The sequence below is a fragment of the Centroberyx affinis genome, unplaced genomic scaffold, assembly GCF_046629955.1.
Source record: "Centroberyx affinis isolate AG114_WGS23_722 - 3 ecotype Tasmania unplaced genomic scaffold, CSIRO-AGI_Caff_v1 ptg000495l_1, whole genome shotgun sequence".
Classification (NCBI taxonomy): domain Eukaryota; kingdom Metazoa; phylum Chordata; class Actinopteri; order Beryciformes; family Berycidae; genus Centroberyx; species Centroberyx affinis.
In genome coordinates, this window is record NW_027279148.1 from 70,487 (window position 1) to 81,963 (window position 11,477).

An 11,477-nucleotide genomic window follows, 5' to 3' on the forward strand; every position below is an offset into this window, starting at 1 on the left:
TTCTCCTGTAATTCATCAGAGAGCCGTCGAATGTCTTCCTTGAGGTTAGTAATATTCCTGTTTGCTTTCTGACGCGGTACACAGTCCTCAGGGCATAGTTGAAGTTAAATTTGTTCAGCTTGGCCACAGGCTAAAGGCGAGCCTAGCCAAGCAAATAGCCGGGATGGCTTGGCTATCGAGCTAGCAGAATATAGTCCGATAAAAAGAAAACCCAATTGGGAAATCTCGTAAAACCAATGGCTGTGATAAAATAGTGTTAAATCGATTTCAATGGGTTAAAATGTTAAGAAATGTAACGTAGAGCCGGCTGACAGAGCTAAAAACAAATCACGGTGGCCGCCATGATGCTATCCCATGATGCAGTCGTGTCTGGAAGACACGTAGCATGAGTACTAGCAAGAGTACTAGTAGTGCTACTGCTACTACTACTTCTACTTCTACTGCTGCTACTACTTCTATTACTCAGTCTAAGTAAAAAAGGTCCAGTGTTGTAAAAGTGCAGAGTTAAAAAGGTACATGCCCAGCGACAAGATACAACCCTGTACCTTTTTTTCTTACAGTGTTATTGCTGCTGCTACTACTCCTACCACTACTAACACTGCCACTGCTACGTCGACATAACAATTTTCCAGTCCTAACAGTGGTTTATCTACTGTAACTGACAGGGAATGTTGCGTCAGCCCCCCTCCATCTTAGCTCCACTGTACCTGATCTATACAGACAGCAGCCATGTTCCCTCTGTCTGCATGATGATACGTATGACAGTTCAATCATCTTCGCTGAAGCGTGATCCACCGAAGACTGTGTGTGTGTGTGCTGTGTGTATGTGTGTGTGTGTGTTTCTATGTGTGTGCGACATATGCATGATGTAATACCATGAAACACGGACCTGACTGCCAATCTTTTAATGCAGATAATAATGCAGTAAAACAGCTTTAGTATTTAATTATCCGAGTCATCATCATTCTCATCTCTGTCTTCATCATAATCATGGTTATCTTCATCCTCCTCCTTCTCCGTGTTATCATCATCATCATCAGCACCATCGCCACACAATTACACAATTGATGAACTGCTCCAGTGGGATAAATTATGTTTTGCCATGTAGAGTTTAATTAAATTAGTATCGCCAATTAGTATCATCATCACCATCATCATCATTGACTTTTGCTGTTGATTTTATTGTTTTAGTTTCTCCTTCATACTCCTTCATAAAGTGCTTTGTAACTGTTTTGAAAAGTGCTATACAAATAAATAAATTATTATTATTATTAGTAGTAGTAGTCATAATCATAAACGTCATCATCACCACCATCATCAGTCATCACATGATCATCACCATTATCACTACATCATCATTATCATCATCGTCACTACCATTACTATTATCTCCACGTTCATCACCACCATCATCACCTTTACCATCACTATTATCATTGTTACAATCATCTTCACCTTCACCATCATCATCATCATTCACATTGTCATCATTACCAGAAATAGGTTCATCTTCATCACCCCCACCATCACAATCGTCATCACCTTTTTCACTACCATTACCACCATCATCATCATCATCATCATCATCTCCTTCATCACTTCAGTCATCATTGTTATCATCACATCGTCATTCACACTATCCTCATAACCATAAATATCTTCTTCTTCATTACCATCATCTTCATCTTCTCTCTCTGTCTCGTTTCCTCTCTCTGAATCTCTCTCTCCGTCTATCTGTATGCTGTATGTTTATGTTTGTGTGTGTGTGTGTGTGTGTGTGCATGTGTGTGCCTCAGCAGGTTGGATTGTCAATGAACAAAGAGAAACAAGCTGGAAGCAGGTTGCTGCCTGAAGGCAGTTTGTTGTAAAGTTGATAACTGTGAAATTGATCATCATCATTTTGCTGCCGAAAGTATTTTATCTCCATCGACTCAGAGAGAAACAAAATGACTGGGCCTCATAATGCGTTGTACAAGGACAAAGCTGAAAGCAAATACATGCGCGCACCCACACACACACACACACACACACACCACCACCACGCAGGTCTCCCAAACACTAAAACATAATTTCTTATCTATTCACAACAGCAGTTACAACAGGCATAGGCGTCAAGAGAGTGCTCACGCCTTTGCCTGCTGCCATTAATGAAATCAACACACACACACACACACACACACACACACACACACATAAAGGGTGTAAACTGGTAAGAAGAGCTCCAAATCTCTGATAAGGTAGACGACAATTACCAACGTTAAGGAGAGAGAGGGAGAGTTAGGGGAGAGGGAGGAGCAAGAGAGAGACTTAAAGAAAAGAGAGAGAGCGAGAGAGGGACAAAGAGAATGAGTGAGAGGAATACCTGTAGACAGTCAGTGAAACATAAAAGAGAGAGAGAGGCCATGTGAGACACAGAGAAAGAGAGAGAGACCTCATTCTGTAACCACGCACCATAGGAATCACAGTCTGAGCTCTGACTCCACGCGAACCTCTGCCTTACTTCCAGATAATTGGCTTGTGAATCCGACAGAGGTCCGGAGGTCACAATTTTTTTTTTTTTGTTCAGATCTCTGTTATCATCAAAGGAGACGCAGCCCCACCTCACATTCACCCAGTGTTTTCCCAACTAGTATGCATGAGACAAGACAGGGGAGAGCGCAGCCATGCACAGAGACCAGAGATTGAACCCCTGGTACTCTACAGGATAACTGTTATCTATTTGTATGTGGGTAGTCTTTTGGCGCTGTTTGGGGGCAGAGCTGCTGGATGCATTATGCAACAGACGGGTGATGAACCCTCGCAGAGAAACTGCATGACCTGCTTTTTGTGAGTCACAGCATACATTATACAGCAGTGGTCCTTAAACTTACTCTCTTGTCTGAACTACCGCGGGGTTTGCGCTCCACAACAGCCGTCGAATCAGACAATTTCTCACCGGGGGAAGCTCTCCTCCCGGCTAGACTGCAACGCTCCCGTAGCCGGTGTCCCGAAATACTCCCTTCAACCCCTTCAGCTGACCCCGAGAAAGCTGCGGCCCGCCTCGTCTTCACCCTCCCCTAATTCTCCCACGTCATCCAGTTTCTCAATTCTCTCCACTGGCTGCCTGCAGCTGCTCGTATCAAAATCAAAACCCTGATGCTGGTGTACGAAGCTGCTAAGGGAGCCGCACCCCTATGCTTTCAGTCCATGGTCGAGCCTGACACCCCAAAACCTCCAGACCATGGCTCGGAGTCATTCCTATGTTCCCAGGGTCCTATGTTCCCCAGTTTTATATGGCACATAATGGGAACATGACAAAGGGTCCTATGTTCCCAGGGTCCTATGTTCCCCAGTTCTAGGGTTAGGGTTAGGTTGGTTGTGTGTAGATGTTTACCCAGAGGTCTGACCACAATTGTTTCACAGAACAGAGGGGCTTTTTATCAGGTTAGGGTTAGGGTTAGGGTTAGGGTTAGAGACCTTCAAAATCAAATAAAATGATAACCATTGGTTTTGTTGTGTTTATATAGCTGTTTTGAAGCCTTGTTCCAATAAAAAAAACCTGGATAATATTTAGGAAATATTTTAACTTGAAACGGGTCAAATTTGACCCGAACACAATAGGAGGGTTAATGTGTGTTAACAGAATATTGAACTGGGGAACATAGGACCCTGGGAACATAGGACCCTGGGAACATAAGACCCTGGGAACATAGAACCTTGGGAACTTAGGACCCTGGGAACATAGATATGCTCCCCATGGCTCAGTCCAACATGCCAGCCCATGCTCTGTTCCTGCATGCAAGTGATGTTGGATTTATGGTCTGTGCCACATGAACACATTATTATGTCCGATGATCAAGTCGGATGAATCGGGATTGTAGATGCAGCACGATTTGGCGTTGGAGTTGTGACGTAATCGGTCTTTCCAACATGGCTGGAACAGAGCACAGAGTTGTACGAGAATGTAAGAAATTTCATACAATAAACCCGAAAATTAACCACAAGTACAAGTTCAAAAGACATGGATATCCATTGATAACAATAGTGCCAGGGCATTAAATTTCCTGTGGTATTTACATTCCTAATCCCCTGAAATAACGAACTCGGAATTTGGTCATTTGGATTTGGTAACCCAATTTGTCACAAACTAAAAAAAAATAAAAAAATTAAACTTCTACTTTACTCTAGTTCCCTTAGTTCTATTTCTCTTACTTCTTTCACTTCTCTCTCATAAGATCATTCAAGGGCCACAGGAATATTGTCGGGACATTCTGGTTCTGACCTTTACACTCCTTACGATTAGTTGTAATGTTGGTTGTCTAGGAATTGAATTTTATTCTACTGATGCTCTCATTGTAAGTCACTCTGGATAAGAGTGTCAGATAAATCCTTAAAATATGAATGCGTTCAGCTATGCTTCCCCTTCAGATGAGGAGATTTTTGTGCCTCGTTTGGAAACACATGGAGCACTCAGCCTCATCTCCAGGGAGCCCGTTGGCAGATTCTTTTCTCTTGTTTTAAAAAATAATATAATTTTAAGACTGCATACACGATTAGCCTACATGAATTGTTCAGATTGCTCTTTATGCAGTGCAGTCTCTTTTTAGGCCTATTAGCATTACAAAGTTGTCATTTCTAAACAGACAGTCAAATATCCCATGAATGGCTCCATTTTTTTTTATGCATTTCCTATTCCGACAGCCAGTCCAACAGCCAGTCATGCCATGTGACAGCCAGTCAGGACTTGTATTTAAACCCACAACCTCACAAGTATTGGGGAGACTTCTTAGCCTAGTCAAACCAAAGTTTCAGTTCACCATAATGATGCGTTTTGTCGTATTGGAAGAAGTGGAAAAACAGATGTTTGTGAGGTCAGCTGTCATTAGCAAGTTACTTAAAATTAACCATGACCGAACTGCAGCTCACTTTTCGTAAGTAGAGTTGATTGTATTAGTGTGAATATGACTAATAATTTTGATTTCTGCTAGAGAGATATCGGAGCCTACAAAAAATTCCCACAAGTCCTACTTTTAATGACTGCATGGAGGCTGACATGAAAAGTTTTTCCTTGTCGGCAGCTTGTATTTGTAGTAAATCCAATATGATGTGAACACAGCAAAGTCCCTGCCTGCTCACACCTCGATTCACTTCCTGGTATGGAAGGAAATAGTAAGTTAAGACTGGTAAATGTAGGGAAAACAAAGCATTATCCCTGTGTCCACTGTCCAATGACACAGGAGTTTATTTTTATTTATATCTTTTTTTTTTTTTTTTGGAGAAAATTGATGCTTGAGCTGCACTTGGCACTGAGTACTTAAATGTCATTGTTTTGAATTATATAAGAAAACACACTTATCTGCTGCCGAGATGCTGCAGTAGCTTGATGAAACTTTCTCATCTTCCCAAAAGATCCGTCTCAGGTCCCTGTTGGCTGATTGGACTCCAGCCAAGAAAACGTCAAGCTGAAAAGCAAAAATATTGGCCACAATGTTTGTTTGGGATTTTCACAGTTTGGTTTAGTGAGGGTTACTGTTTTCAAATGAAGACCTGCCAACCCTGTACTTGGAATACAGTTGTTGTGTTTTTTTTGTCTTGAGCGGATTCATCATGTGGATTTCTTTGGACATGTGGAAAAGGCTGGATTGCAAGAATAATTTTCTGAACGACTATTATTTATTCTGGTTTTGAATTGCCTATTCTGTTCAGCAGCATTAAGCATTTTTTCTCTTTAAGAATGTATGAAATGCACAAACGCTCATCTGCAGGACTCAGAAAACCAAATTTAAAACTTGTTAGGACCTTTAACGCTTCCAATTTAAAAACCAAAGTAAAGAAACAAAGCTTGCAAAGCCAGTCTATTTCTGACTGAACATAGCTAATGGAAGTTGTAAAATTATAAATGGGCAGAGTAAGAAAAAGGACACCAGGAAATTAATTGTTAAGGGACGTGGAGCCCAGCTGTGTTTAGTAAAGCAGATAGGATGAATATTGTACTACTAACCCTGTTCTGTATTAATCTAAGCATGGAAAATGCAGCACAAAGAAAAAATAACACCTCTAATTACTGTATTTAAGACATTTTAGTACTATTTAAGGCCTTAAGTTAAGATGCTTGTAAAGCTTTGGGACCCTCCTTCAGACTCTCTTCACTCTTTACTTAACTCTTTCATTCCCTGTCACTCTTTTTTTTTTAAGATTATTTTTTGGTCATTTTTATTAGACAGTGCACAGTGAAGAGAGACAGGAAAGATTGGGGGAGAGAGAGGAGGATGACATAGCCTTCGTTTTTGGACCCAGGACGTTGCAGATACATGGTATGTGCCTCATATCTTTGCCTCTTCTTCTACTTTCTTCTACTTTCGTTTCCTGCTTTTTATCTAATTCTTTCACAATTTCTAACATTTGCTGCTCCGGAGGCAGAAATAATCTCATCGGAGTTAAACCGTGGGCCGAGCCAAAGAACCACCATTTTTCAGAGTGCATGTTAGCTGACTGGTAAACGTCAGTGGGCAAAGAAGGAACTGTTGTAAAAATAGAAATGACAATGACTTATTTTGTATTATTCATTCATGACCATGGCATTCATGATGTTGGAAGGTCAGCAACTAGCTAACTATCTTACCTAGATAGCTATGAGCTAGTTTAGCTAGTTTGAACTTGGAAGGTCAGCTAGGCTAACTAGCTAAACTAGATAATTTAGTATGGCTGCATTTTCTATTGCATTTTTCAGTTAGCAGGAAGACCGCTAGGCTTTATAATATTCATAATTAGCTGTCTCCTCTCTTACCTTTTATCTTTTTTACTGGGCTTAAGTCTAACGTTAGTTAAAGAGTAACTGAACCCCAAACCCAAATCTGTGGTGAAGCCTGACATCTAATTGTGAAAAGTAGGGTACTGCACTGGCAATCTGCTATTGGCTGGTCTTTGGTGCCAGGTGATGTCACCACCTGTTGTACTCTATAGAAGGTGACCTGGCACCAAAGACCAGAAAAACTGTGGTTCCTGTGGTCAATAGAGAGCAGATCCCCTCTTCTCTTTTACGATGACGCCCTGATAAAAGCCATTGGTTTAACTCAGCCAATCAGATTATTTCTGTCTCCAGAGCAGCTCTGCCTCTGACAAATGTTTGTATAATTAAAACTCCAATCTGCTAGTTGCCAGGCTCACAATATCGCTCTGATTTTCTCTCTACTCCCTCTCTCTCGCTCTCTCTCTCTCTCTCTCCCTCCCTCCCACTTTGTTCCCCTCTCTCTCACCCTTTCTCAGGGCAAATCAGGCCAGAGAGCAAGCATTTATCATTAGTCTATTTTCTGTACAATGCCCATTATCCCGGTGACATTTACAGCGGTGTACAGCACATTAAATGGCAGGACTGCAGAATCATCTCGTCTGATTTACGACGCTTGTCAGCCCTCGAGTCGGGGAAAAAAAATGTCAGTCGTTCCGCGGTGATGAAATGTTCCGGTAAGGAAACGCAGCGCGGACTCTCCCGGTAATGGAGGGGTCATGTGGTACTCCCGGGTTGAGTTGTTATGCCTCAGATCAATATTTCTATTTTCTTTAACCTATATTCATCCAGGGACCCAGGGTGGCTGTTGAAGGAGGGCAGAGCATTACTGTCTGTGGATTTGAACCAGCAACCTTGCAGTAGCTACCCACTGAGCACTAGACGTTATTTCAACATCACATCTCTGCTTTAGCTCTCATACAGCCCAGGATCTTCATTATTGAACAAAAATATAAATGCGACATGTAAAGTTTTAGTCCAGTGTTTCATTAGCTAACAAAATATTCTATTCATGAAAAGCTTATTTCTCTCAAATCTTGTGCACAAATTTGTTTACATACCTGTTTGTGGGCATTTTGCATTGGAATTTCTTTCAGTGGAGTGATTTTCTTATATGAGCTGTAACTAAGTAAAACCTTTGAAATTGTTGCGTTCATATTTTTGTTCAGTATACATTATTTCACATTTAATCAATGCGTAAACATCTGCAAATAGCAACACTATGCACCAGAGAAGTCCATATGTGCAAGATAATGCTTTATTTTTGTCATTTACCACAGAAGCTGTAGTCTAAAATGTAAATGTTACTAAACTTTTGCTTTTAAACCCTATGTAGCCTCATTTTAGCCTGGACATCTATAATCATTAGGCATCTTTTAAACTGGTAATCAGTGTATGTATTTTTAATCCATCTTTCTGTTGCTAACTCTACCTTTCAAGCTACAGTAAATGTCTTTATTTCTGTCATTCAGTGGGTGGGTAGTTTTTGTACCTTGTTAGGTTTTACAGTATCACACCAAGGCCAGTTTAATTCAATTAATTCCATTCATCCCTGCAGGGAAATTTAACATCTAAAAAAAACATCGACTTCCCCGCCCTTATCTGTTTGTTAACCCAACACTTGCCTGTCGTTTATGATCAGTCAGGAGACACAGGGATGTTTTGTTACATCTTTACTTCAGGCTCTGTGGCTCTGACCTTTGAGTGTTTGTTTGTAGAGTGCAGTCTCTTGACTAATTCTGTTATTGAGTATACTTCTCTGTGACTTGACAACTCACCCGACACTCCTCTCAGTCGTCCTCACGCAGTAACCACCACCCACTTGGCACTCCAAGTGTGTTAAAACAAACGCTACGAATGTTTTCCATCTGGTATTTGAGTCAGGTTTGTTTGATCCGAGTTAAAAGCAGACAGACATCAGACGGGCGAAACCTGCCTGGTTCTCTCTCTCTCTCTTTCTCTGTCATCTCTCTATTTGCCACCAGGCATCGCCTAATGGGGCCTAGAACGAGGTCTTCACATTCTGTTAGAGCTGGAACACACACACACACACACACACACACCCTCTCATAGATCTCTAATAGATGTAGAAAGAAACGGTCCCTTCCTCTAACCAAGCTAATTTCTGCCATTTATCTCTGTCCGGCAAACTGCCCAAATTAATGACGCAGGACGTGTCCTAACGAGGTGCTTTAACGAGCTAGCCTAACGAGCAGCCTGCCCCTGCGGTGTGATGGCCTCCGCTCTGCTCCAGTGGCTCGGCCTCATATTTGTCTATGTACTGGACAGCAACCTAACAAGCCGTCCATTCCCCTCTGCTCTCTATAGACAGAGCCAGGCTAATGTCTGTAACGTCTGATGACTTTTTGCTCCAATTACAATTACAATTTACAATTACAATTTCACATTTGGCAGACGCTTTTATCCAAAGCGACTTACACATGAGATTTGCATACAACACAAGCAAGTTTCTAGATAGGAGAGAACAACGAGAGTAAGTGCTATAGAGCTAAGTTCTGGTCCAACAGGACAAAGGTGCTACGAGACAGTGCAACAAGCTAAGTTCTGGTCCAACAGGACATAAGTGCTACGAGGGAGTGCTACAAGGTAGTGCTATGAGGTAATGCATAGAGTGCATCAAGTTTTTTTTTTTTTTTTTTTTTTTTTTTTATGAAAGGAGGTATTCGCTAAAGAGCTGGGTCTTTAGCCTTTTCTTAAGGATAGAGAGGGATTCTGCGGATCGAAGAGGGATTCTGCTCCACTGACCAGGGCGGCAATGACCTGAGAGCGTCATGGAGGAGGAGGAGGAGGAGGAGGGGAGGGGGGGTCTGACATCTCAGCCTGGGAAGCGGAGGTATCCTAGAGGTTAGAGAAGCGATCATGTGACTGAACTGTCATTGGTTTAAGTCCCCGGACTGGGCGGGGACAGCGGACGTCTCTGCTCCCTCTCTGTAAACAGTGTTGAAGTGCCCCGGAGCAAGGAGCTTAACCCCTGTCTGCTCCACTGCAGCTGCCCAGCGACCAGCAGCAGGACACTGGGGCTGTGTGGGGCAGAGTTTCCCCTCGCTCCCCCTGCTGCTGCTTTTTACCTATCAGGCATTTAGCTGACACTCTTATCCAGGCTGACGCACGATGAGCACAACAGTCGGAAACACTTATATTCCTAAATGGCCAACATTACAAGCAGCAGATGTAAATACCCCAGGCCACTGCTGGAAATGATAACATGTTTTGAGTCAACTTGCCTTGAGAATAAGTTAACTTATTAATTATTATTTTACTGTTACCTTGGTATTACTTTATTTTAATAGTCCAATATCAGTAGATATTCAACAGTGTATCAGCTAACAGTCAGCAAGAACTATCAACAGACAACAGTCAGATAGGTATTTTCAGCTGACTCAACGAATGTCCAACAAACTATCTGTAATTTATGTCAACTAACTAGAAGTACAGCTGCTCAAATTGGAAGACTGTCCTCAACTTTGGTTAAGGTTAAGTTTAGGCACATAAAACAACTTGGTTAAAGGGTTAGGTTGGTTGTGTGTAGATGTTTACCCAGAGCTCTGACCACAACTGTTTCACAGAACAGAGGGGCTTTTTATCAGAGCTATCCAGGTTAGGCACTGGCCATCCACCGTAAATAGATTGCACCTCGCTCCTTCTGCTTTTGAAGTAGGAAGTAGTAGTAGTAGTCGTATCCATATGCATGGAAAACTCAGGGCTGGGTGTTTCCGTCGTATGGTCAAAAGCTAGTGTTATTTATTTTATTAACACTCAGGGGAGAGGAGCTTTTCGAGAAGAACCCCCTGATCTGGGCATTCAACTCACGCGCCTTGTCTGGCCTCCTTGTTCTCCACTCCACCCAAGTTAGTTTTATTATTTTTATTTTGATAAAATATTTTTTTTTAAGCTAGTATTATTATTTATTAGATTAACACTCAGGGGAGAGGAGCCTTTCGAGAAGAACCCCCTGGTCTGGGCATTCAACAGCGCCTTGTCTGGCCTCCTTGTTCTCCACTCCACCCAAGCTATTATTATTATTTATTTTATTACTCCTCAGGGGAGAAGAAAACCTCAAGAAGAACCCCCTGGTCTGGGCATTCAACTAAAGGGGTTAGGCTTAGGGTTAAGGTTAGGGTTAGGTTTAAGTTTAGTCAGATAAAAAAACTGGGTTAGGGTTATAAGACACTATGACAATTCACTCATGAAATGTGTAGGAATGCAGGAATATAATGTAGGAATGCTGATAGCTGATATTCAACAGATACTCAGTTGATGAAGTCTATTGATCAGCACTTGAGATGCTCCTTATCCTCTGCTAGTGGTTGGTTGAATACTATCCTGGTTCCAGACTCCTGAATCGCGTCCCGCTCACTCTTCAGATTTGGTCAAGGGGGGGTCAACAGGGGACTATCAAAAGTTCCCGTTATCTCTATATATAGTTTAAAAAAAAAAAGAAAAACAGTATTTCCCCTTGCCGTCAAGCAAGACACTCCACAGTGTCCAGTAGAAGACTGTGGTACTGAGCAGCTCCCAGGAGAGAATATGAGAAACCAAAAATCCATTTCTGGTCCAGAGCCACAGCTTAAAAAAACATGCAGGCCTTAGTGTTGAGATGTTTCTGACTAGCCCTGTTTTTGACTGTACCTGTGTTCAACCAAACTGCACAAAACATACTGTGCCAGTGTGGGTACGGCACTGTGCTCTA